The sequence below is a fragment of the Vicugna pacos genome, unplaced genomic scaffold (assembly GCF_048564905.1).
Source record: "Vicugna pacos unplaced genomic scaffold, VicPac4 scaffold_19, whole genome shotgun sequence".
NCBI classification, from domain to species: Eukaryota; Metazoa; Chordata; class Mammalia; order Artiodactyla; family Camelidae; genus Vicugna; species Vicugna pacos.
In genome coordinates this window covers 39,116,247-39,144,103 of record NW_027328740.1, presented here as the reverse complement: position 1 = coordinate 39,144,103, position 27,857 = coordinate 39,116,247, and the positions used below count along the sequence as shown (strand labels likewise).

At 43.9% G+C, this 27,857-nt stretch overlaps 1 protein-coding gene and 1 long non-coding RNA gene across 2 annotated transcripts in view; one reads left to right on the top strand and one right to left on the bottom strand.

The window, feature by feature from the left end:
- The window catches only part of LOC140693421 (uncharacterized), an 823,905-nt gene that overhangs the window by 150,948 nt on the left and 645,100 nt on the right, over positions 1-27,857 (bottom strand). The window lies entirely within an intron of this gene.
- LOC140693407 (trafficking protein particle complex subunit 9-like) overlaps positions 7,473-27,857 on the top strand; it is a 117,044-nt gene continuing 96,659 nt past the window's right edge. The window contains exon 1 of the mRNA XM_072957286.1: positions 7,473-7,721. The gene's annotated coding sequence lies outside the window, so the exon portion shown is untranslated. The remainder of the gene's footprint in view (positions 7,722-27,857) is intronic.

The window sequence follows — 27,857 nt, the reverse complement described above, 5'->3', positions numbered from 1 at the left end:
AGTAAACCGACACTTATCACACTTAGATTTGTGACTTAGCTTGTTAGCCCAGCTGGACTTTTCCTTCACATGAGGACAGCTCTCCCACCCCCAGGAAACCACTGTGAGCCCTTGATGTTTCCACTAGGGTGGGGTATGGTTTACCCAGGAGGGATGGGGACTATGCACCAACACTCAGGCAGTCTGCTCTGTCTGGGGCTCTGATCTTGTACCACACCACTCCCCGCCAGCCCAACACCTGGGACAGTGGAGCTAAGGCAGTGATCCTTCCTGCCTGTTTCCCAGCGTGTAAAAGGGGAATATGTACTCTTCCCAAGGAAGTTCTGAGCGACAACACCTGCGGGTGCTTGGTTCTCAGAGCAACAGAAAACCCAGCTCCGCATGGGGGCAACGGGTGTGATCCCCGTAGTGTTTCTGCAGAAGCATCTGATGGAGGGCTGGATCAGGGAGGTAAAACATGAGCTGCGGGACTTGAATGGTTACAGAAGGGTACAGAGGTAGGTCTGCCATCTCAGGGTGCCCTAGAGGTAAAGCTTTTTCTCTCCAACTTCGCTACGACACTCCCCTATCCAGACCCATCCCTTCTCTGCTCTTCCTGTCCATCTGTATCCCTCCACTTTTCCCCTCTTCTCCACCCGCTCCCATCTTCTCCCTCCCTCGCTGTCCCACCTTCTCTCACAGAATCCAGAGAGGATCCATGTCCCTCCTGCGCATGCGCTGTCGGTGCCTGGTGGTCCCCTGGTTCAAAGCTCCATGTCCGAGCCGGGGATTGGCCCCAAATGCTTCTCAACTCTGTCGCCCGTTAGGCCTTTGGTTCCTGCCTGGGGCCGGGGCTTCTGGCTGTGGAAGTGCAAGGTGGGGGGCTCCAGGGAAAGGGTTCAGGCGGCTTCGGGAGGGTGATCCGCCTTTCACAGCCCCCAAGGGCGCCAGTCAGCCCGTGTTCAGCTGAATTTCTCTGGCCAGACCCTTCTGACAGCACCACCTGCCCCGGCGCCCCGGCCACAGCTGTCCAGGTCCAGGTGTGCGCCTGCCACCTCTCACGCAGCCGGGATCCCCTCAGTCCACGGCTGGCGTCCCCTTCCCCTCTCCCGCCCGCGAGTCCTCTCCTCCCGGGCTTCCTCTCCTCGGCCGCCTGCCCGTCCCCACCAATGGGCGGGCTGTTTCCCGGGCGGGCGTGGTCTGCGGACCTGGACGGGAGCGGGCGGCTTATGCTGGTGCTGGGGCTGGCCTCCGAGCGGGGCTGCAGCCCGCACCCCCCCTTTCCCTCCCCCCTAGGGCTGCCCTCCTTTCCCTTTCACCCTCCCTCAGGACCAGCTCAGTGGCGTGTGTGCTGCTCCCCGGACTGAGCCTCTGGCTGTAGCGCCCAGCTTCACCTGGTGGAGTCGGGAAAAGGGAGCATCAGTGCTGAGCAAGCTTCTGTCTCCTCCCTCAGTGTTTCTGCCGCAGGTAAGTATCTTGAACACTTTCAGGTGTTATGATGGCGGTGCTTGTTGATGTCACGTGTTTTTATAGTGAGAGGGATTAACAGTGGTGAAAGCAGGGCTTGGTTCTGTTAAAAATGAGCTGAAGGCATGAAGCTGTGATATCCTCCTTCCTTCCCTCTCCAAGGGTGAAACGTGTGACAGTCAATTTTAAAAAGATAGTTACAGTCCCTAGCTAGCCCAGCCCAGCTAGTGTGTGTTAACAGGAACAGCATCACCAGAGGCCTTGGAGACCCAGGGATATTGCAGTCCTAAAGAACTCCTGGCACAGTTTGGTTTGTATTGGTTTTTTGTTTTTCTTAAATTGTGGGACAGACTAGTGGTATAAAAAGAAAAATATTTGTCAAGAAATATTTTTTCATATAACAGCGTTATTGTGATATAGTTCACACACCATGAAGTACATCCATTTAAATGGTAAAATTCAGCAGCTTTTAGCATATTCACAGTTGTGCAACCATTATTATTCCAGAACGTTTTTATCACTTCAGAAAGAGCAGTGGAAATTAATGACCTATCCACCCCTCCCCAGTGGTGGTTCTAAAGAAATTTCTTGGCTAATCTTGACCATAAATTCACTTGTTACATTCCAAGAAAAATCTGGTAGGAATTCTAATCAGAATTGCAATGAATCTGTCTATCAAAACAGGAAGAATTAACGTCTTTATGGCACAAACTTCTTCTACCCATGAATATATTTCGGACCCTATATTTTCCTTTGTCCAGAGCCTGGCCCATGGGAAGTCCTCACTACTTGTTGGGCTTGTGAATGATGAGATTCTATACATCGTTAGTTGCAGCTGTAGCCTTTCACAGAAGAGAAAAGAAACCTCAGTGAAGCAAGTGACTCTCTGATGGTCAGAAAGAGTGACAGCCATTGCTGGAGTGATCCAGTGGACTTGGTGTTTACAACCAGAATTCTCCACCACCTACAGCTAAGGGGATTAGAGTGTTCTTTTATTTTTTCTTAATGGCGTTGCTTTTATTTTTACTTATTTTTTAAATTATTTTTTATTTAAGTGTAGTCAATTTACAATGTTAGTTTCAGGTGTACAGCAGAGATTCAGTTATAAACATATGCATATGTATATACATATGTTTTAGATTGTTTTTAGTATAACTCATTACAAGAAATTGAATATAGTTCCCTGTGTTATATAGCAGGTCCTTGTCATTTATTTTATATTTACTAATTTGTATCTGTTAATCCCTCCTTTCCTGCCTGCTAAATACAGTTTGCTTTCTATGTCCATGAGTCCATTTATAGGAGCACCATTTTTCCTAGTAATATATGCTCTTTGGCTGCTTTCAGTTTCAGTAATTCCATCTTATCTGTGGGCGCTTTTCTTCTGGTTGCCTTTATGTGGTTTGCACACGTGGTAATAGAGATCTTTATTTGGGAGAACTCCAGGTCTCGTGTAGTCCCTGGTACAGAATGCCCACTGAATTGATGATTGAACTGGGAAAAAAGCACAGTAAATGCTGGAATTTCCACTATGGTTGAGAATTCCAGGTTTCAATAACCTGTTTAGACAACCTTACTATTGGCTGCACCCATACTGGGTAATTTGGTGGAAATTCATGGTATGGTGGTGTAGAGACGGGACCTTATATTCTTCTTCTCTTTCTATTTTCTAACACTCATTTTCCTGGGCCTTCCAGATCCTCCCCCAGAAGTGCCCAGGGCTGGCTTAGTGCTGCGCTGAGGCAATATTTGTTAATAACGCCCTTTCCTCTTCTCCTCTGAGCCTCCGTTTCTTTCTGTGCACAATGAGCGCTTAGACTAGATAAATACTTTTCAGTTTCTTTTAAAGCCATGTTTCCTTTGAGAAACAGAAAATGCAAATATCTCCTCTCAACCCAACCCTTTAGATTTTGGTATGTCCTCCAAGGAGTGACATAGCTCTTTGTGAAAAATTGATGTGATTTTGATTGCAGGTGACACAGAAAAGACTCTTCAGAGATTTATTGCAGGGAGAGAGCAGGAAAGAGGCAGTATGTGACACTTTCTAGTGTGAGCAACGGAGCAGGGACTTGGATTTAAATACGGTGTCTGACGTGGCCTCTCTCTAATCTTGTAGAATGTGATAAACTTCTCTACCTCAGTTTCTTGATGTGTCAAGTTGGGGTGATAATATTTTAAGGCTTCTGTGAAACATTATACAAATAAGACTTTTGTGTCTCGGTAGAAACAAGATCTGCTAGGGATTCAGGGATTTGTTTAAAAAAAATTGTTGTCCATAGCACTCTGTCTGTGTGTATTTAGACGTTCCTGGAGGGTGAGGGTGAGTCTAAAGTCCATTGTGGGACAGGTGGCCCATATTTCTCCGTGTCCCAGTTTACCCCCTACTCCCCAGTCCTCTTCCTCAGTCCAGGATGAAGTTCCCTAGTAGATTTACACAGAGGTCTTGTGGAAATGGCTTTTCATTTTATTGTTTCACCAAGAAGGGCTGCCATCATGATCTCTGTGGTCAGGTTTTGAAGGGCTGCCATCATGATATCTGGTAAGAATTCTATGCAATTTGGAGTTCCAATTTAATGAAAAGAAAAAAATTACAAATAGAAAATTAGAACAAGGGTGGTGACAGGGGCTCTTTTAAGTGGACACCATTAGCTTTGTTAGCTTCAGGTGCTGTGGCCTGTTGCCACGAGGACTCATCCTCTTGCTCTGAAGTTGGAGGGACTAGTGGGCTCAGTGGGAATGTTAACTGAGTGTATCTCATGGGCTGGGCATTGTCCTATTTGTACTGTGTGTTCCTTATTTGAGACAGTGAGCTCACCTAACCTCGATAACCTCTTTAAAATATTAGACTTTTAATTTTGAGATGTAATGTAGATTCCCATGTGGTAGTAAGAGATTATATGGAGAGGGCCTATGGGCCCTTTGCCCAGTTTTCTTAATGGTTCCATCTTGCAGTGTTGGGGTACAATTCATTACTGACTCACTAACAATTTGAGGTTTGTGTTATTGCCCTTATTTCTATTCACGATTAAACTGGGGCTTCGTGAAGCACGCAGGCCTGTCCAGGTCACCCACATTGTTAATGCAGAGTCGGGTGAACGTGGACTTGGGATTTCCAGGCAGTACCATTATGATGGTTTGTGGCAGGGAGCAGCATTCACTTTGCTTGTTTATTCATTCATTCAACAAACATTTATTGAGTAAACTCTGTGGGTCAGATGCTTTCATAGAGTTATCTGATTCTTCAGCAGTACTGAGAATCAAGTAATGTTTATATTTTTTAATCTGAGAAAATTAGCTCTGAGAGGTTATAACCCCCCCAAAGGAAGTATAACTCATAAAAGAGGGATAGAACATGTGTACAGTCACCTCCTTTTATGCAGGTGGTACCCTATGCATTTTACATTTTCAAACATCCGTAATCCAGATATATTCTTGTAAGGCAAGGCTTTTTTTTTAATTGAAGTATAGTCAAGTTTACAATGTTGTGTCAATTGCAAGGTGTTTTTTGACTTTTGAATTAAAAAATACTTTTTCAGGAGGGAAATTAGGTGTATTTATTTGTTTGATTTTTTAAAATGAGGTACTGGGGTTTGAACCCAGGACCTCGTACATGCTAAGCATGTGCTCCACCAATGAACAGTACCCTCTACCCCAAGGCAAGTTTTCTTATCCATTATTATGAAGCTTAGGAGTTCAAATAAATTGAATAGGAATCCAGATCTTTTGATCCTACTGTGGTCCTTCTCTTTATATTCTGCTGAAGGGGGTTGGGGAAGCATTTCCTTTGTTCATTTCTTTATTCAGCATTTTTGAGCAGTGACTTTGCATCAGGGCCTTGCTAGGTGCTTGGAAATAGAAAATAAGAAATGACCTTTCTCTGCAGAGGCAGGAAGCCTAGACCAAAAGCTGGGTAATGTGATCCGAGCTACAGTAGCCATATGCAGACTCTGAGGACAAACTGTACCCTTGGATTTGCTTTGGCTTCCCTTGTCTTCTGGCTGGTACACACCAGGTCACCGCAACCCAGATGGGCCCGTAGCACACAGCAGAGAATGTACCTCGATCTCCTCTCCCCTCTCGGCAGGGCCTGCAACATGAGCATCCCTGACTACGTGCAGTGTGCTGAGGACCACCAGACTCGTCCCGTTGTGGTCCAATCCATAGAGATCATCTCAGAGGAGAATTTCTTTTGCATCTATCAGCTACTCACCTCGGTTAGCCATATCAGCCCTTGTGGCTCCCAGTGGACACTCTGTATCCACTACAGGCACCGCTATGTGCCCGAGAATCGGTGGAGCGTCTTCCAGAAACACCCCAAGGTCGTGGGCCTTGTCACCATTACCGAATGTCTCTCTGCCAAGGCCTTCGAGAAGCTCCACATGCAGAGGAGCTGTATGGCACATCGCTTAATGACTCTCAGCTTTTTGTCTTTGTGCAGCATGGGGAGGTAGCCGAGCAGACGCGCACCGACGTTGCCTTCAATCTAAGAGTACTGCAGGGTGGTGGAGAAGAGGATCGAGGACTTCACTGAGTCACTCTTCATCTTGCTCAAGTCCAAGTGGCTGGATGGTGGCCCCAAGAATTCTGGGGACAAGATCCCCCTCCCCTGCATCCCGTTTGAGATGGAGGACTTCATGGGAATGGACACAGACAGCAGGTAAGTTAACCTGGAAGCCAGTCCACCTTGGCTGTGTGCTGGATTGCTTCCCTACATCCAGAAAGGGATCAGCAAGGAAGAAGTCAATCTTGTAGCCAAGGGGGGAGGGAGGTGCAGCCCGCCGGTTTCCAGACATTTCAAAGTGAATCCGCCATTATTTCAGAAAGATCCTTTTAGGGTTAGTGTGGACACTTACTCCCGCTTTACAGCCAGGAACATGGTGGGACCCTTGGAGTTGCTGTCCAATAAAGTAGCCAAAGCCACTGATGCTAGGAGCACTGGGGAGGAGGCTGGACTCAGCTGAGATGTACTGTAGGTCAAATGCACATCAGACGCTGAGGCTTGTCTAGTAAAAGTACATAAACTATCTCTCTACTTCCTATATTGATTACATGTCAAAATAATAGTATTTTACATACAGTAGATTAAGTAAGATCTGTTCTTAAAATCACATTCTAGTATTTGTTTTTTGTTTGTTGGTTTGTTTCTTTGTTTACCATTTTAAACGTGGGAACTGGGAAACTTTCTTTACATGGCTCTCATTTCATTTCTGTTGCGCAGCCTGTCCTGGTACATGCTCATCCCTTTGCTTATAGATGAGATGCTGAGCCCCGAGAGGCAGAACGAGGCGCTGGTTGAGCTGCGGCTGGAGCCGCTGTCACCTGCCTCCCAGGCCCAGCACCTTTTCAGCTCAGGCCGTCTCTTCCTGCCCGACAGCCACCATGCCAAGTTAGGACATCAGAAACACCGCCAGGGACTTCCTAATGAACTCCTTATGCAGGGAAAGACGTATCACGGTGTATGGGACAGAGCAGGGAAATGTTCATTCCCACTTTGTCCCTGTGATTAAGTCAATGGCCCCACTTTGCCTCGGAAGTACAGATGAGCTCTTCTGGGCTGCCTACCCCCCACCTTCTGCTCTGTTTCCCCGTATATCTATCATGTTTTCCCTCGGGCTGAAGAGGGTGAGATGCCTTTGCCGAGACGTGGTTCCCCTTTGCTGGGGTGAGTGAGGGAAGCTGTGTCCCCCCGGCCTACGGCCTCGGTCCTTGAGTCTGGAGAGGGCTCATGGTGGTCCCACAGGTGGCGGTCAGAAGACCTGGCATGTGCTACCGGGCCCGCTTTGGAGGTGGTGCTCTGTGATTCTTGAACTTACCTAAGATCAGATCCTACTATCTGGTTGTTGGTAAGTTGGAGGAGAAGATGCTAGGGAATTAATAAAAAGAATGTCTAGACCAGCCCTGTGAGTGAGAAGCACAGGGGACACTAGTCCCACCTGCGAGAGCCCACCTAGCAGGCTCTGGATGAATTTTCTGTTCCTCCCCAGAAATACCTCTATGGCTTAAGGAAGAGGAGAGGCATGTCGTGGCCATGATCTGTACTTGTCCTCACAGGGCCCTGTGATCTACATGCCCGCACTCCCCATCTGCTTCTTGGAGATGAGCTGGCATGTTTAGGAGCCTGGGCACTGCTGAGGGCATAGCTCCCAGCACCGTGCTACACAGAGTCTCGCTCCGTTCACCTCATCTGTCAACTCCTGCTGAGGCCCCAGACATTAGTCAAGTAGGTGCATCAGCGAAACCTAAGCAGGGACCACCTTCTCCCCCTGGACAGACTGGTGAGTGAGCAGTGGAAGCCTGGAGCCCTGCCCCAGCCCCCACGCCAGTGCCACTTCTTTTGTCATAGGAGGCACTGGTGACATTTTTGCTCAACAAATGCTTGTCTCTGAGTCTGCAGACCCACCAGAGGATGCCAGCTTGTTTTTGCCTTTTGAAGTCTGCTCTTGGGACTTGGCGGAGTAGCCGGATGTGTACTTAGCCCACAGTGGTTCAGCGCATTAAACCTGCCTCCTTGTGGGTCTGTCTATTCTGGTACCATAAGGGCTCAGCCAGCATCTGAACGTCATTGAGATAACGCGGCCAGTGAGCTCGGGTCAAGCACATTCTCCTCCAGTCACTTTTACTCCATTGTTTCTTTTACTATTCCACAGTCATTAATTTTTTAAACAATGCTTTGGTGCAGGAGCAGAGCCTCATTCTCTCCTGCTACTCTTGGTGGAAGTGAGTAAAACGGTCCAGACTGAAATGCGACAATAATTTGTAGCTCAAAAGCTGCCTAGTCGCTTGTAGGTCGAATTTTGTTTAGGGGAGCTGAACACGTTGTGGTCCCCCGGCAGCGCCGCTCCCCTCAGGCCCCTGCTTTCCCTTGAGCAGGAGGTGAAGTTGGGCCTCACCATCCCCGCGTCCCTGGCCTCACACACTCACATAAATTCTTGTACATGCAGTCAAAATTATTTTTGTTCTTGTGTGATTCTAATTTTCTCTTGTTCCTCTTTTCCTTTTTCTTTACTCCTTTTTCACTTGTACTGCCCAGTGAGCATGTTGTTGCTTCTGAAAATGTGGGCTGTGCACACCCTGCATTGGAAATAGCCAGATTGCCCTCCGTACAGTCTCCATCGCTTTAAAAAGCAACAACTTAACAGCTGTTTTGATCCATCTATTATCTTAGTCATTTTTTATTTTCTAATTATTTGGAATATTTGCTTTGTTAGCTCATCACCCACTGGTGTTTGATACCTGTTGAAATCCTTGCTTTTGAGGAACATGTTTGGTCCTCCTTTTATTTGGTGACAAATGCGCCCTTATTAAATTTGTTTCATTGTTTTGAAGAAGTAAGATGTGAATTGATTTAGTCGGCTGCTCAGGGATTCTTTTCATGGAGTATTTAAACTTGTAAGGTCAAACTCTGCAGCATTTTGCTCGATTCCTGCTTTTACACAAACGTGCTCAGCACGCGGTTCCTGGCTGTCGCTGTGTGACGTGCGTGACGTCGCTTCCTGGCCGGCGGTCACTGGTGAGGGTGTGGCCGCCACGGAGGTGACAGCTGCAGGGGACGCTGTTGGAGGAAGCGGTCACCGTTTGGTTCTTTAATTTTTTTTTTTTGCATTCAACTTCCCCGTGCCATTTACTTTACTTTGCCTTCATAAAGGGGCAGAATTGGGTCTAAAATCCATGCCACTATTTTTTCCCTTTACGAGGCTGGTTTTTCTGAGTATCAGGACAACATGGCCTTCTCCTAAGTAGCTGGCTTACCTGGATCTGTTGGGCAAAGGGACTGCTAAAAGGGCCGTAGCTTCCTCTCTGCTCCAGCCAGTGGGCATTCAGAGCTGGGTCTGTGGTTTGCCTCAGCAGCCGTGCAGACCTTCCTGCCTCGGCCTTTACTTTTAACCCATGTTGGCAGTAAAGAGCTGAATCCGTTTCTGTTGCAGCTGACGCCCACCACGTGGGCCCCCTAACGTGTCGTTAGTTTGTGGTAGTCAGTCCCCAACACCCCAGTCAACAATGAAGGAAGATGATTTGTCCAACCCAGGACCTTGGATTCTCAACCCTACCATGGTTCATCTCACCTGGTGGAATTGTTTGGCCACCACCATCATGCTGACCATGAGGCCTTGTTTCTCCTTTCATGCTCTGGTCCAAATGTGGACACTTCATTTTTCACTGAATTTGTCTCGCTTGAGACAGGCCAGAATATCTGAATGAGTCCATCACATTCTGGGTGGGGAACAGAACAGAAGTAAGTGTCGCAAGTAGATGGAGTCTAGGCTGTCCGGGTTGGCAAATGCAGGCTGGGATCTGTGATGGCTGGGCTGTACACTGGACACAGGCCTTTCCCATGGCTCCTGAGAGCCCATGAGTTGAAGTGATAACAGCCTTGCGTGGGTTCCCCCATCCTCATATGCTCATTGGCAAGTGTGTCTGCTAATTAGGAGCTCCCCCAGACCTCGGGCCCTTCAAAGCTCAGACCATGGGAGAACCTTGAGTCCCTTCTCCTGGGCCTCCTGTGTGAGAATCCACTGCCTTCTGAGGTGAACAGCGGCAGGAGATGCCTCCCCATCCAGGGAGCACCCTACAGAGGACTGTTAGTGCACCATGCTGTGAGCTTGTGTGTTTCCGGCCATGGTCCCTACAGAACTACACTTGAGATGGGCTTATTGATGGAGATAACAGGACTGATTCCAGGGCAGGGCCTGGGGGAGGGAACAGTGGAAATTGAATGTGACCTCAGACACCTCGGTGGGTGCTGGGGCTGTTACAAAAATGGGGAGTCTGGGAGATACCTGACAGGAATGGAATTCCAGAGTAAATGGTGGACATGAGGCATTTTTAAGATGCCATTTGTCATCCAAATTAGGACTTCAAAGAGGCACTCGGGTCGATGAGCCTGGGGCTCAGGTGAAGGAGCCGGACTAGAGATACACGTTGGGAGTCGTCATTCTTAGCTGGTGTTCACAGCCTTGCATGTGAATTAGATCATCTCGAGAGCTGCAGACTGAGACTGAGGGGGGCAGGGCTGTGTCTTGGTTGGAGGAAAGCCCAGACCATACAGCTCTGGTGTGTCAGTCAGTGGCGTTTGCCATTTTCAAAGCAATTCCAGTTATCCTTAAGGGGCCAGGGGCTGGGCAGGGCCAGCCAGGAAGAAATCTGAAGGGAGGGTCGTGGCCACGTGTGCGTCTTGGGAAGGTGCAGAGGCTGCAGGGTACGGGAGGGTAGACTCCTCAGAAGCTAGAGTTGCAGTCAGGAGTGGGGAGAAGTTAGTCACAATCACCTGTGAGGGAGGGAGGGAGGCCTAGGGAGCCCCACCTTACCGGACTCGCTTTCCCATGAACAGAAGGCAGTCAGACAGAGGATCTGAGGTGAGAAGGGATGGGCACTGGGAGGGGAGCCAACCTGGAGAATGGTGCTTGCAAAATTCTGGAATAGTCTCCCTGAAAAATAGAGTTAAAAATACCCAGACTCTTAAGAACATTGTTAGTGACTTGGGAGGAGGCAGTTGTTTTTCTGGCCTCCTAAGGGTAAGGCATGTATCCAGGGATACACAGAAGATACGGGCAGTCTGTTCCGGGGGCTTGATCGTTACCGGGGGAACAGTGCAAGTTTAAAGGGGGAGAAGGGCAGCGGAGCGAAACTAGCCAGGCCCCGTGTCAGGTACCAGTCGGCCGCCCTACTTGCGTGTTTCATTCACATCCATGCCTCCCAGGTGGGCGGTGGCAGCCCCCTTTTGGGGATTGGGAAGCCTTCTCAGAGGGGTTAAAGAATTGGTCCATTTAGCGACTAGTAAATGCTGTAGCAGGATTCAAGCAGGGCCTTGTCAGAATTAAAGGGCATGTTCTCTCTACTGTTTCCAGTACTTCCCTGTTATACCTGGAATGGTGAAGTGGGTCAGTTTTGGAGCCTTTCAGAAAAAGTATGATTTAAGCGCCTCTGGACTGTTTCACAAAGCTCAGCCTTCTTTGATGGTTCTGAAGCACGCAGTGATTTTCGTCCCAGAGAGGTAACGTCTAACTCCTTTGATGATGACGTGGTTGCAAATGGTGTACAGGTGCAAAACCAGACTTTGCAGCTTCTGAAGGGAAACTCTCCAGTTCTCCCTTGGTCGGCTTTCTTCCACGGGATGTAACTGTGCTGCAGCGTAGGCCTGAGCTTTCCATATGGAGTGAGAGTTTAATATCCGATGTTAGCATAAAACGGTCAGATGAAGAAAATCGAAGTTGACAATTTATTTTTGGGTTTCATTAGTCAAGATATACTATCAGTTAATGGCCCATATAGCAAATGAAATTGAGTACAGGACATTGCATTTCTTACTTTCTATTTAGAGTTCTCTTACAGAATAATGTTGCCTGCTTTGGAACATCAGCTCCACCACTCACGGCACCTATCAGTGTGTTGGTGTGATTGCATTTACAGAGTGAATGTAATCTAGGCTTCCTCAGCCTCAAACACTTCAGTGCAGAATCACGGGCTGTAGCCGTCTGTTAGTCACGCAAATACTTCTAAAATTATATGATTCCAGAAAAGAAAGAAGAGAGAGAGATTGCCTTTATAAATTTCCTTTCAGTTCTAAATGAAAACTGTTGTTGAGCAGCTCTGGTTTCCTTTGGATAAGAATATATACATTTCTTTGCATGTAACCTGGGTTTTGGGCTAGAACACCAAGTTCTTGCTGTCCACAAGCCACAAAAATAGTAGCCAAATGGCACACGTGTGAAATAGTTTATACTTTTTTCTGAGAAAGTATCCTTGAATTTGGGACTTGGGCTGTGATTTCTGCTTTTTGATTCCCCCACCTGTCTTGTAATCTCTCACTCCTTCCCACGTGGTTCCCAAGTGTTCGTGGTCTCAAAGGAGCGGGCAAACACCCAGTTGGTCACCATGTACTGCTGCTATAGATAGAGCCCAGACAAGACCTAAAGGACATTATCAGAGAGGACTTCCTGGAAGAAATGGGCTGTACATTCAGTTGTGAGGACAGAGTAAGAGTCAGCCAAGAGAAGGAGTCAAGAATGTGGCTCAGGTCGCAGGTGCAGCCCGGGCAGAGGCCTGGAGGCTTTTGGCGTGGGGACCCGGGGAGAGTGCCCTGTGCGGTCCAGGGTGGAGGGAGCCCCTGCTGGGGAGGACACTGGAGAGAGTCCGGGGTGTAGGGCTTTGGAAGAAGTTGAGTTTTACTAGAACTGACACAGTAGGCAGTGAAGGGTGTCAACAGAAGTGACCCTCAGGGAAGGTACTTCTGGTTTTGCTTCTGATATACTACAGACAAAAGGGTCGGGACGGGTGAGAGCAGGTATGTCTGTCCCTTTGAGATCCAACCCGTCATTCATTTATTCATAACACGTGCACTTCAGTGAGTCTAGGGGAGAGAGAGTGTAGCCACATAAATAAGCAAAATGTATTTGCTTCTTGAGAGCTTAGCGTTGTCAGTTAGCCTAGAATGTTCTAGGAAGAGAGGAACAAATTGTGGAGGTTGGAGGGAGGGAAGGCTTCCTTGGGAAACAGTCAAAATGAACCTGGAGGCAAGTGGGAAGTAGGAGCAGGTCAGGGGGCTCCTGAGGTCACTGGGGACCTATGTACTGAGATGAGGCTGGGCGAGCAGGGTCTGGGGTGGGGCTAGAACTCTACCAGGGAGCCTCTGAACTGTTTGAAGTGGGGTTGATGTAATCAAATTTGTGCTTTGGGAAGGCTGTCGTGGCTTTGTGTGTGTGTGTAGCGGGGAAGAGGTGGAGGGTGCCACCAACTGGGGGATCATTTGAAGACCATTCACAGGCTGGGATATGGGCTTCGGGGCTACTTGGGGACGGCAGGGGCAGTGTGGATGCCGGCTTTTCTTATGGGGGACTTGTTAGCGGGGCTGCCCTAGAGGCACCTTGTGGCTGGAAGAAAACTGATGGAGGCTGCCAGGGGGACATTCCTCTTCTCTCTTTCCATGCCTAGTGTGATTATCTTAGCTCAGCCAACATTTGGAACAAAAGAGCTAATCTCCAGGGTTGCCCAGGCCTTTGTAGAGCTCCTTTGAGTGAGATCTGATAGGATTTAGGTTTGTGTTCAGATCTGGATGTTCACTTAGCTAGAAACGTCCTGTCATTTCGATTTCCATAGGGGTTTTTATTCCTGATAAAGATTGCTTTCTTGGTGAGAGGAAAATTATTACAGCTGTTGTCTTTTTCAAAAAAAATCATATGTTTTAAGAGCTTTAATATTCAAAAGAATAGGAATATATAAAATATTTAAGGAAGTCTTTGGTGTGGTTTCTTTGCTTTCTGAGCTAATGTGGACTTAGAGCCTTTGTATTACTTAATAGCACATCCTTGTCAGTATTTAAAGAGCTGTTAGTGAGCACCCCAGGCCCCACCTCTCAAAGAATCGTTAAAGTTTGCTCTGAAATAGTGAGGTCATAAACGTCTTGTTTTCAGAAATCAAAAGGTTTTAAATACGCACCATAGCTCCATTTATAAAATAATAATAAGTTCAAAATTAAGAAAATGGAGGATAATTGATTTTTTTTTAAAGCCTAAACATAAACTTTCTTGTGCTAATTTTGCAACTGGAAATTTTGAAAAGAAAAATCCTACTGCAATATCATCTACGTGGTATATATATATGAGTTTCACGTTTGAAATGTAACTGCGCAGTGGTTTTCAAAGTCAGGAGCATTCCAGCTCAAATACTGGCAGTGGTGGCTGCTGGTTTTCAATGGAAGAGCCTAAATTTGCCTTCTTAGCTTTTTTTTTTTTTTTGTACTGAGAAGGTTGAGTAGTGCTTTGCCAGCATGATTTTCGGGCAATTTGAGGGCAGATGTCGTGTTCCAGCAGTGAGATATTTCCATGCATTTTATTTTCTGGACATCACCAGGGCACATGTGGGGTTTGTGCCTGCAGGCTGGAATGCTGCAGGACTCCCTAATCCATCACCATTATGTCCTGGTGCTGCTCCGGTCAGTGAATGATTTTCTGTGACTTGGAGGTAATGTGGTCTGATGGTGATGATCAGACGTGCAGTTAAATGCTATTAATTGAAATAAGAGTAACCTAGAAACATTGCTCTAACAATACAGGATGAGGGAGGAGGATTGGCTGAGCTGCTTGCAGTGGGATGTCTTCTCAGGTGACTCCCTCACCGTGATTCCTGCCAATATCCGCCCCAGCCCTGCACGGTAGTCCTGCCGAAGCAAGCAAGCACTTTGCTCAGAAACGCACTGAATTTCCTTGCGCCTCTGTTTGTTGGCTTTTTTTTGAAAACACATTTTGCCCTTTGCTTAAATGCCATCCATGCTAGTCACCCCTTACACTCATTCTTCTGGACCTCGTCCATACATAGCTGCTGAATGGATGAACAGAATGTAGTATCTCCATGTAGTGGAACATTATTCACACGTAAGAGTGAATAAAAAAGAAAAAAAAAAGAGGAAAATGAAAAATGCCACCTGTTTTGGGAAGTCCACCCTGACTGTTCAACCCACACTTTTCCCTTTGAAACACAATCACTTATGCTCCACTCTACTCTTTTTGATAGTACTTACCACCTTCTAATAATCTTTAACGTTTCCAAAAAAAATAAAAAATAAAGAGATGCTGATGCCACTTCAAAATATACAAGCCTTGCTAACAGCATGTTAATTGAAAGGAAGCAGACACAAACGGCCAGATATTGTTGATTTCAGTGATCGGAAAAGCCCAGAAAAGGCACATGCAGAGGCAGAGAGCAGGTGATGGTTGGAAGGGGCTGGGTGGAGGGGGATTACGGAGTGAATGCTAGTGATAGGGGGATTCTTTTGGGCTGATGAAGTGTTCTGGAAATAGAAGGTGTTGAGGGCTGCACAACTGTGATTGTGCAGAAGACTGCTGAGCGCTGTGTCTGGGAGTGCCTGTTGTTGGGGCATCTTTATTTTGTTCACATCCTGCAATGTGAAGGGCCATCTTCTGCTGTGGTCATTCTACTCCTGTGAGTGGTGAGGGTCAGGACTTTGTAGAGTCCTGTTTCTTTTCTCCCTCTGGCTGAGTGTAGGCAAAAAAATTTAAGCCTGAGAAAGTGCTCCATCTACAGAAATGTCTTTCAGTTTTGCCTGGTGTAAAAATCTTGAGAGCTTTTAACCGTTGAGGCTAGTCTGTGGGGGTAAATAGCCTATGAAGCCTGGGTGAGCCCGGGAAGAGCCGCGCTTCCCTCCCAGACACGGGTGGGGATTTCACCCCCTTTCAGGCAGTGAAGGGCCCAGACCCGTGGGCAGACTTGACAATCGTGAATATTTACGTGTATCCGCTGCTTCATCTTGGATATTAATTTCAAGCTGAGTCAGTTTGTGACGGCAGCCTCATCCTACAGCAGGAATTTATAGTATCTGCTCTTTGAGGTGAAGACCTGACAGACTTGATTATTTAACAGTCTGCTTTGAATTGATATCTCAGATTCCTTTGTCAAAAGCAAAACAGCAGAAATACAGACGTCCTTTAATTCCAATGTGGCCTGGAACGGGTTTAGTGTCTGTGCCTCAGTGGCCTTATCTGCGGGTGGGGAAGATGATAACAGTGCTTCCCTCAGAGGAGCTGGTGAGGGGAGAGTGAGAAGCACAAATGGAGGACTTACACGAGATGCTCATAAATGACCGAATTTAGTGCTCTCCGCCTGGTGAGGCCTTAGGGGTAGAGATGTCAGAACAGAGCAGTCCTAGCCGGAGCTCGATACGTGATGGTAGCTGTTATGATCAGTATCACCACTGTGGGTTATCAGGTAGTTTTAAGACTTGGTAATATGATTTCATGAATAATGTTAAAAGACTAGACATCTCAGATCCAGTTTACATAGTCCTCAAGATTTCTTCTGAGAATTGGATGGTTTCTTCCCTATCTTAAATCTGAGATGAGTCTCTAAAAATTTCCGTATTCCTCCATCCTTTTGCTTTAATTCTCTATTTCTTAAAAAACAAAGTTTTTAGATGGAGTTACTGGGGACTGAATTGAGGGCCTCATGCATGCTAAGCACATACTCTCCCAAATGAGGTATAATCTCTTCCCTGATTTTTTTTTTTAAATTTACATCTTAATTTTCAGAGGTTAGAGGCCTCTAATTATTTTTCTGGAGACTTGTCCATGAACCTGTAAATCTACAATTAATGGACAAAATTTGGTTTATTAAAAAAAAATCTATAGAATATTCTACAGTCCACCCAAAAGGAAATACTCATGGACTTAAAATGTTTCTCCTTTAAGGTGATTTCTCCTGTTTGGTCGAGCTTAATTTGTTAACAGCCATCCTCATCATCATAATGACCAAACTCGCTGTGAGTGGACGCCTAACTGAGGCTAAAATGCTTTGCTCATATTTTACTTCATAGCAAGTGTTTGATTGTAGGTATCAGTGTCTCCTTTTTTGTAGCTGAGGGATTGAGAGATGGGTCAGCTTGCCCCAAATGACACGCAGCTGGCGGTGGCTAGCTCGATGCTGGAATCCAGGCTGCACAGGATGAATTCTCAATTGCTCCTCTAATCAGCTTCCCGTTGAGTGTTTTCCCGAACTCCTGTGAGCCCATAAATGACCGATTTTAGCTATCTCAGCCTGATGAGGTCTTCAAAGGAGAGACACCAGTGAGAATGAGAGGCAGAGTGGCATAAATTAAAATTGTACATTTTCACAAATGTTTTATTCTCAGGTAATGACTGTAAAGGAAATAGTTTTTTAATTTAGTGCTTTGTGAGAACTAAAAACAAAACATTTAAAATAACTATTGTGCAAGAGAGAAGTGGTCTTTGAAAGTCCAACTGTTGCTAATGATGTTACTTGTTTTTTCTAGTGGTGCTTATTTACTGAAAAATTTCCAAACACTGAATTTGTTTTATGTAGTCTTAGTATGAAAGAAAACTTTGTCAGTGAGTATTGTAAGTAAAATCCTTACTCTTTTCTTTCCTGATGATGAATATCTTAGTTGTTTACATGGCTTAAGTATATTTCGTCATTTGTGAAATTTGAGTAATATGGTTTACCTTGTCTGACTGTGAGAGCTGGACGCCTTGTATACAAAGCACCATAGAGGTGCTTAATAAAAATGTGCTTTCACAGTGACTGATAGTTTAGAAGTATCAACTCTGAATACTAAAAAGGGTAGCTTATTTCTGATGCATATTCAATATGTGTATATATGATATACATTAATATGGCTTAAAGTAACTAGGATTGTTTTTTTTAAGTGCAGTATGAAGCTTTAATGAAATCTGTGTCATTCTAGTGAGACAGGGACTACTTAAATTGCCTTAAGCAGACGACCTTGAAGATTATTTACACAGAATGTAAGCTCAGAATTCATGTTGCCGTGTAACCATCCATCAGACATTTAATTTCTCGGGATTCTGACCAGAACCATTAAGTTTAGAAAAATCCACATTGATTATTATCAGGGAATAAGCTTCTCTCTTTTGTGACTAAAGAAAATTTTGATTTTTTTCTGCACTCTTTTCAGGTTTTAAAATTTCAAAATTTTGATTTGACATGTCACTTTTTTAATAGAGAGAATAAAGCTCATGCTGTTTTAATATGTAAATAAATGTTTTTGTATTTCAATACCCTTCTATGATTTCCTGGCTCTTTGAGAAGTATTTTGCAAGATACTTAGATTACCTACTGTTGGAAAAATACAGACGTGACTTTTATGAATATAGGCGTAGTACAGTTCTGTTGGTTTTTACTACAGTGCAAGACATGAGACCTAGGAGAGCTTTGCTGCTGATTGCCAGGAGGACAGATCTCAGGTCTCAGTCTCCCCTCGTGTAAAATGAAGTGGCTGGACTGGATTCTTTCCTCTTCTAAGATGAGCTTCCATGAGCCTATGTCTTTTGTTTATATTTAGGAGTATTAGCAATATCAGATTAAATACTGAATACCCCTCCATCCCCCCGAAGCAAAGTGCAGTATATGCTACATAAGCTTCTAGTTATCTGATTCTCGTTTCTCATCTTACAGTCAATTTTTGTGTTGCATGTTTCCCGGCAACCTGGAAGGTCTTTTTAGCCATAGGTGGCGCTGTTGCAACTTTTTACAGTCTTAATTTTTCTGTTTGTAAAATAAGGCTTAAACAATGTGATTTTATTTTGATTCCTTTGCTTAATGCTTCAGAATAGCACAACGTCCATTATGTCTTTCTACCTGGAAAATTTTTTCTGCTTATATCATAGTTTTATTCTTTTATCTCGCTGTGAACATTTCAGACTTGCTGTGCAAACAATGGCAAAATCGGGCTTTTCTTCTAGTGTTAGAAACCAGTGAGCCGGGATATTATAAAACAGCTAGAAGCTGCCTCTGGAGCACCATAAAGCTGAAAGGTGTGTTGAGTTCCCTGAGTATTGACCCCGCCGCTGTGTGTTAATTGGTGGGAGTTGATTTGGTACATATATGATGGGGTGTAGTTTCTTGACTTGGGTTTGCCTGCACGTGCTGACACTGAACCATGTGATCCTGAGTCAGCTCGTTCTGAGTTTTCCCCTCGTCTGTGAGAAGGGGACACTCATATCTGCTTTGTAGAATTGTGAGAATTAGTAATTATGTAACATGTTTACCACAGTGGGTATGTCAAGAGAGCTCATAAACTTTAGCTGCTGTTTTGTGTGCAGCCATCATTTTATAGTCTTTGGTAATTACAAAGAAACAAGAAAATAAGAAAAGCTGATTTTATGATGAAAGATATTTGAGGACGTTCCATAATTCCTACACCCATAATTTAGCATCAGCAGAGTCAGAACTGTTACACAGTCGCCCTGGACCAACGTTAAGCCACAGAAATTTTTGTTACTTCATATATGTTGGGGCCTAAGGGGAACCAATACTTATACACATGTTGTCTCCAGCAGCCAACTGAGAGATGACACAAAAGAGTAGGCAGGCGATAAATGTCTTCTTTGTTACTGATGAAGCCACGTTCTCCATGAACTTCAGGGCTGTGGATAAATGAGTGTCATGATACTGTGTCCCAGAAGTAGAGACTCACCCTGTCCCAGGTATCTCTGGGCCACAGCAAGCCTTCCCTTGAGAGAATGAGCCCCATCATGCACAGGGCTGTTCTGCAATGGAGCTGAGCATCCAGGGTGCTTCCCTAGGGTAGTCAACACTGGAGGGAAAGGAAGGGTTTCACATGCCCTGCTTGTCTCCCCGGAATCACAACTCAATCTGTTAATGTGAGGAGGGCTAGCTGTGGGCCAGGGGTCAGGGCTGTGAAGGGAGTAGCACTCTGCATGGCCCAGAGGAGTGGGGAGGAGGTATCCCTTCCATCAGTTTAAACAGGTGGTGGGATGGAACAGAAGGGTTCATCCCATGAGTTTATAAAAGGAGAAATAAGAATTTCCTTTGGGTATTAGTCTAGCCAGGAAACACAGAAGATGATTAGGAAGGAGACTTGTAAACCACTGTAATATTAATTTGACATTTGTTGAGCACCCAAAATGTGCTACATTCTTTTCTGAGCGTTTTACAGAAATGAATCCTTCAATCTTCTCAACAAGCGAGTAAGGAAGGTTTGATTGTTATCCCAGTTTCACAGTGTGGAAATTGAGGCACACAGAGGGTAAGTTGACCAAGGTCACAGAACTAGTAAGTGGCAGAGCAAGTATTTTAACCCTGGCTGTATGGTATTGTGGCTCCCAGAATGGGCTTTGGGTGTTTAGATGTATCTGCATCCCTCGATTTCTGTACGTCTGTGCATCAATTAGCCCAGAAAGGACAGGGAAAGGAGAGTTACACAGGTGCTCACAGTCGTGTCTCGGCAACTGTCCACGAAGAGTGCACCGTGATTAGAATTAATTGTTTTCCAGGCAGCAGATCTGTTGGTATAACAGAAATTTAGTCCATTGAATTCATCTAGAAATCCTTCCTGCTCTGCTTCTGTCCACACTTGCCATGTGACTGCCTGCCCGTGTTTGGGCCGTGGAGGAGAACATATACTCATGGTTGAACTCTGATATTGCAGTCTGGTTCATAGTTTCACATCTTCTGTTACATTAATAAGTTAAATTTCTGGTTTTCTTGCATCAGTGTCTCATGAGTTTGGTTAATGTGAAACCAGTCCATGGGAGCCCAGGGGTTATGATGGTATAAATTTTTAGCACGTTGTGGCACTTCTAGCCATGCAGACATGACTGGGGGATGTACGCCTTTCTCACTGATTTCTCCCAACAGCAGGGTCCTCTCACGGATGTGAGGCTGGGAGCTCTCTGAGTAGCTCAGTCAGAGGCCAAGTCCACCAATCCGAAAATGATGAAGTACCTGGAAGTGGGCTTCCAGGTAGTCCGATGGGCTGTTCAAGAAATTTGGTGAAAAGCTGTCCACTGTCTGTGGTTTAGCTGCTTCTTTGCTATTGAAAAGTCTGGAGTAGATGAAGGGATTTTAAAAAGCAGAAAGGAGTGATTTCAGGTGGTACATCCACACCGGTGAGAAGTGATGGATGACCGCCTGTGTGAGGCACAGACAGAGTCTTACAAACTTCATAAAACAGCTTCAAATGCTCTGCCATCTGAGTGCGCTTCATATGGGGTCCAGTTCATCACTGGTCACGCTGTGAGGGCAAGTAACTGACGATGGCAGAAAGGACACGGAGGCATCAAAAAGGTCTCACTCATGTTCCCTGTTTAAAGAATGTGGCACAGTGTATTATATTTGAGCTGGTTTTTCACTGAACAGTTTTTAGTGTTTTCTGGGACTCCCCAGTGCCCCAAGGTTCCATGCAGCTGGGTGTCCCCTCATTGCAGCTCCGTCAGCGCTTGCCCTGGGCTGATGTGGTGTCACGGGAAGCAGGACGGTCAGCGTCCCCGGCTCCTCTGAGCTCCGTCTCCTCATCTGCAGAGCCTGGTTTCCCATCCGTGTCTACTTAGTAGGGTTGCTGAGAATCACACGTGATGGTTATCAGGTGTGATTTCTGGTTGTCTCTGCGATTGGCAAATAGCCAATAATTGATAGAAACTCTTGTTTTTTTTATTGTAATTGTGTCTCCTAGATTGCAGTGGTTTTTAGTCTGCATTTTTTTATAACTTTACTCATTTTTAAATATGCCCTTATTTTATTTATTTTTTTTTTTGAGGTACTGGGGACTGAAGCCAGGACATTGTGCATGCTATGCAGGTGCTCTACAACTGAGTAATACCCACCCTCCTTTTCTGCACTTAAAAATAAATATTGCAATACACAAAATAGCTCTTAAACTCCATCATGGGACCTGGTCTCTGTATAGGCAAATGAACACGTATACTATTTCAATAAGAATAAATGCTGTTGAGACATAAGTTTCTGAATCTGTTAATGTGCTTAAAAACGATCATAGCTAGTGATAAACACGAGACTTAGATCAAGGACTTTTTAGGGTATGTTTTGCCATCATGGGAAATTACATTCTACCGAGAAGGCTAATTGGGTCTCTTTGATATTTGGATGGTTTAGCAGGTGATCAAGGCTTTCCAAAGCTGACAGTTTTGTATTTTAAACTAACTACAAAGTTATCTTCTAGAAGATGGAAATCCTAAGCTTGTGAATTTCCCAGTAATCCAGGGGGTATGTGTCTGTGTCTGTGTCTGTGTCTGTGTGAACGTTTGTGTGTGTGATTTCAGGAATGTAGAAATAAGTTCCATATAGACTTCTGATATCTTTCTCTTCCAGTTCAAGGTTTAAGCATATACTTACACAAATAAATTGATTTTCTTTTGTCATTTGGCATATTGGCGGGAATAAGAGGTTCTCATACTTGTTTCAGAAGGGTTGGGAAGCATGAGCTTAGAAAACGGGAGGAGAAAGAGGCAGGGAGACACTTCACACTTTGTGCAGTATATGAGAAACGGTAGCTTTTCTTTTCTCTTTTCTTCTAAAGCAAACTGGCTCTGAATTGTAACACACTATTACTCAGAATTGCTTTTCTAATCAGATACAAGTGCCTCAGATTTTTCAAGGCAACATGAATGATGAAATGTGTTTTAGCATTTATCTTTAAAAGTAGTTTTATTTCTCAAGTAAAAGACTATAGCCTGTTTCTTCCAGCGTCTCAAGAAATTCTCATTGATCTATGTACATGTTCTATGTGCTTATTTTCTTTTCTTTTTTTTTAAGTGCTTGTTTCATTGTGGTGTGAATCAATGTTTAAAATTTCTGGATTTTGATCTTTAGAAAATGCTGATATATCAGAACTGTTAAAAACCTGATTGTTCTTTGGTCCTTGTTTGGTGGGGCACCCTATTGATTACTCTTGTCTGTTAAAGAGAGAAATTCTTCCTCTAGCCTGCAGATCATTAAGTGTATGGTTTGCAGTATGCCTTTAAATTTCATTGAATGCATTGAACATGATTGTCCAGTGAATTTTGAGTTGACTCATAGTAATGACTTTGCTTTGATTCTGTGGCTTTTGCTCCTCTCCACAAGAGCTTGAATTCTCTGTTGCATTTTGTATACGTGTTCTTCACAGTGGAAGAAATTTTGCATTTTTTACAGAGGTGGTTTTTCCTAACACCTCTGAATGCCTTCTGTAATTGATACAACAAAAATCTGTTATTTCAATGCTTAATTATTTCATAAACTAGTTTTTGGCTTAATCAGAAACAATGACAGAGTGATAATAAAAAATAGGAAAACTTTCCTTCCTTTGAAGAATAGAAATCAGGTGGTCAGGCTCACCCATGCTTTGGGCCTGACACACTTAATCTCATGTCATTGTGTATCATGATTCGGAGATGGAGTTGCTTCAGGTTTATTGATTTTTGTTTTAACATTTGTGTTGAATTCTTTCTCCAGGCTTATGTATCCTGTTGGGTTTGTTGAAACTGTAGAAGGGAAACAAAAGCTTTTTTTGGTTTCCGGAGGCCTGAGTTGCTGATGATAAGGGTTGAGGGTGGGCTGAGGAACAGAGTGACACTCCCTCTGCTCCCAGCTGAAATTGATGAACAATGAAATCAATTAAGTGTATCGGTATTTGACCAATAGAAGTTAGCGAGCCCAAACTGGCTAGTTATGCCCAAAGAAAGTACTGAATTCACCTGCAGAATTAGGTGCTTTACCAAGAAGAAGCAGCTTAGAGCAATCAGAAAAATCAGTCCTATGATGAGATATAAAGTAAATATAATATCTTTTATTTCTGAAACTTTTCTACGTTAAGTTGTGTAGAGCTAAAATTAAGTTTCAAGCACCAGGAGTTAACAGTGTGGGTGGTTCTGTATGATCATTATTCAGGAATGTGCCTAGACTCTGCTAGAGTGGCTGAAGCTGGCAGGAAAAGACCCAGAGCCAGGATTTGTCACCTTAGGGTGTCCTCCATAATGGTTCCATGTGGGAGCCCATGATTGGGTTAACAAATTGTAACAGACCCCAGCCGCCTGTCAAATTTAAGAAGAAAACGTATGCTTAGTAACTGCTTTGCAAGCAAGTGCCTGTGCATCCTCACTCCTGTCTCCTTGCCTTAAAAAGCAGAGATAATGCTTTGCTTGCGTAGATGATGTTTTAGATAGCACTCTGCTCATCGCAAAGCAATGACCCAGGCCCACAGCTATAAAGGCTGGGCTTGTGTGCAGTTAGATACTCTATTATCCCCCAAGCAAGGACCTAGCTGGTCTGGTGGTCTGCTTTGTAATTCACATGTCTAAAGGATGTATCTTATTCCCCTCACCCCATGACTTACCTAAAGATACACTAAGCCTTTGTACTCATGGTGGATTCTACAATCTCTGTCTCATCCTTCTTTCCCCAAGTTCCTGCTTACTATCACACAACTGTTAATGACGTTTTCCTTTGATTATACACAATAAATATGGGATCATTTGAGAGGCTCGTGGAGTTGGGTCCCTACGCCCTCTCTCTTTCGTGACTTTTTCCACAGAGTCTTGAGTATTCATTCCCTGTACGTAAGACTTCTGCCAGCCAGAACCCACAGTTCCAGGTGAGAAGGATGCAGGCTTTATCTCTCCTACCCGAGGGAGAGAGAGTAGAAAATTGAGATCTGCTCTTCCGTGGTCCCTTCCTGCCCCAGGTCTGCTCCAGTTCACCTGCAGCCTTCTGGCCTCTGCTCACACTGCCTCTGTCCCAGGACTGACAGCAGCCTTTTCTTCCCTGGTAAACATTTCCTGTGCCTTTTAGAAGTTGGTCTCTTCTCTGCAATACAACCCTGGCAGATGTGATGGTGGTAAACGTGCTGGAGGGCAGTCACTTGGGGACTGCCAGGAGCCATGCTGATTCTCCTGAGTCTCTCATTCGGGGTTACAGAACTGTCGAGCAGCAGAGGAAGCCCTTTAACGTGAGGCCAGCTCAGCATTGCATCACTTTCATTTTATTTTTGAATTTTCAGTGGAGAAATTATTTGTAGCAAACTGTTCCAGATTTTTGGCTGCCTGCTTTCCTCACCACCATTTCCTTGTTGGCTCTGGTGCTTGTTGTAAGAACCAGGTTTCTTCTCTGGTTATTTCTAGCAGCTGGGCTTGCCGAATCCTTGATCTGCATTTGAAGCAGAATGCTTCTTCGTGATGTCAAGCTGATTTTCCTATTTCTGAATATTTCGTGTACACTCAGCAACTCTTTCAAGTGAAATGCTCTTGTCCAATTCTGTTAACCCATATTTGCCGATCTCCTGCTTTCATGCTGAGGGCAGTTTCTTCTTCCTGTAATAAAAGTTAGCAATTTGCATTTACTATTTGAAGGTTCTGGCCCTAGGTGCTTTTGTCCTTAACAGTTTTAATACAATTCACCCATTAAAATGTGCAGCGGTTTTTACTCAAAGCCCAGAATTGTGCATCGCAGTCAATCTTAGAATATTTTCATCCCCCAACAGGAAGCCCTGTATGCACAAGCAGTCATTCCCATCTTCCTCATCCTCCCCCAGCCCCAGGCAGCCATTGTTCTCTCTCTATGGATTTGCCTGTGCTGGACATTTCATGTAAAACAAGTTATTTCATGTAAATGGAACTGTCTATTGTGACTGACTTCTTTCACACTGAGTAACTTTTTCAATGTATTTCCAGGTTGTGGCCTGGGTCAGTACTCTATGCTTTGCTATTGCTGAATTATATTCTACTGTATATCTGGGCCCTACTGTTTACCCATTCATCAGGTGATAGTCGTTTGTGTTGTGTCTGCTTTTTGTTTGTGAAGAGTAATGGCGCCGTGAATACTCCTGTAGGAATTTTTATGTGGACATTTGTTTTCAGTTCTCTTACTTGTGTGACCAGAGAGCAGAAATGCTGGGTCATTCATAAACCAAATGTTCAACTCTCTGAGGACCTGCCAGGCTGTTTTCTAAAGTGGCCACCCTGTGTTACATCCTCAAAAGCAAGGGCTGCGCGCTCCGCTTCCTCTGTGTCTTCATTAGTGCTTGTTACACATTTTTTTTTATTATAACCTATTGTAGTAAGTGTGAAGCGGTTTCTCCTAGTGGTTTTGACTTGATTTCTTTTACAGCTAATGATATTGAACATCGTTTGATTGTGCTTATTGGCCATTTGTATATTTTCTTTGAAAAATACATTTTCAGATACTTTATACACATTTTAATTGAGTTCTCTTTTTCTTGTTGAGTTGTAGGAGTTTTTTCTTTTATTTGAAGATACAAATACTTAATCAGATAAATAATTTGAAAAAAATTTTCTCCTCTCAGATGTTTTTTCACCTTCTGGATGGTGTCCTTTGAAGCAAATTTTTAACATTTGATGAACTCCAATTTATCACTGTTTTCTTTGTTCCTTGAGCTTTTGGGGTAATATTTAAAATCTGAGGTATTTTATTTAAACTTTTATATAAAAAATAACTTAATTCTTAAGACTGTTCTAGGAGATGGGTGCTGTGGCTGTCCCCAGTCTATGGATAGGAGACTGAGGTGCAGAAAATTTCACTGAAATATCAGTGTCACAGCTACCCAGTGCTGTGGGATTTCAGACCCTCATGTTTGTCCCCAGCATTTGTGATCTTCACCACCATGCTCCACTACTGCCTGGAATCATTAATGAAAAAGTTTTCCTTTTTTGATTTCTTGATTGTTTGTTTTCTCATTGGGGAACTCACCTCTTCATTTTCCTTGCAGAGATCTGTGTAGGTTTATTTTAGATCTCATGTACTTATTTATTACACAGGCTCCAGCGATGATTGTGCCTAGTTGATCTAATCAATTCATACTCAAGTCTTTCCTGCTCATGACACTAAAAAGAGAGTCATGATTTACATAATGCTCAAAGAAGAATGTACTTGAGTGATTTTATTTTTCTAACCAATCAAACAAATCAAATAAAAACCCGGTGTTGGAACAGATTATAAGCCCTGCAGAATAGGGTCACTGTCTTCCTTGTGTTTCATTTGATTTGTCACAGTGTCTGGATAGTGCCTTGCTGTCCAGCAGTTTTGTGAGTATACGGTGCTCGTGAATCATTGTAAGGAAAGAATTTTGACAACAGACTGTGTTGTTCATTTCACAAGGGAAAAGATCATATAGAAATACTGCTCAGATTTATTTTAAAATTAAGCTTGGTGTTTTGAGAAGGGTTCAAGAAACCATACAAAAATCTTTTTCACTAATTTTAAATCTATCTTAGACACATTATGCATACATAGCAGAGTAACTTATCAACTAGTTTTGACAAGAGGAGTGTATTATTGATTATCTATTTTAGTTGAAATATTCTACCTGGGATAAAGTAATCAGTGCCCATAAATGAACAAATATGTTTGTATTTCTATGCAACATGGGGGCAGACTTCATATGTTTTTATATAATATATATGACTGTGTGTTTTAATCTGTCTGTCAGTGTTTTTATAGTTTTTCATCAATGTTGTAACTTTAGAATTCTTCTATGGAAATCACCCCCAATTCTAGTGCAGTTTGTACTGTGTATCCTGTCTTATGCATGGGATTCCACTGTCCCCTCACTGAGGAATTTCCTCTCCTATTGAGTTAGTAGCAGAGTTAAAGGAACTGTGATTTCTAGGCCTTTGCTCTCCATGTGTTTGCAGTTGGCTGTCAATCAAGATTTTCTCTTTCTTGAGTTTTCATTGTTCAATTAGAATTTTGGAAATAACAATTAATATGTTGCAACACTCTCCCTAGAAACTTGATGTGTTTGTGCTTTTCCGTTTCCAATTTACAAAAAATGTAAATGCACTCTTGTTTTTAAATAGTCCTTTTTCACTAGATATTTGTTTACTTCTTTATAGTCAAAATATTTTTTTCCCAATGAATGAATAGGTTTGCATGTTTTAAAAGATACCTTACTTTTTAAATTTCTTATTCTAACAGGTATATTCGTTGTACAGAATTTAGAAAATAAGGATAAACACAATTATAACTTAAAAATGGCCTCTAATCTCACCTGGAGATACAGTTGTAAGGTTTGAAATTGAGAATTACAAGTCCTCTCAAACTGTTCTTCTATTTCAAGTACGGTTTGGTTACTGAGATCCTCGAATTCCCATATGAATTGTAGCAGCAGATAG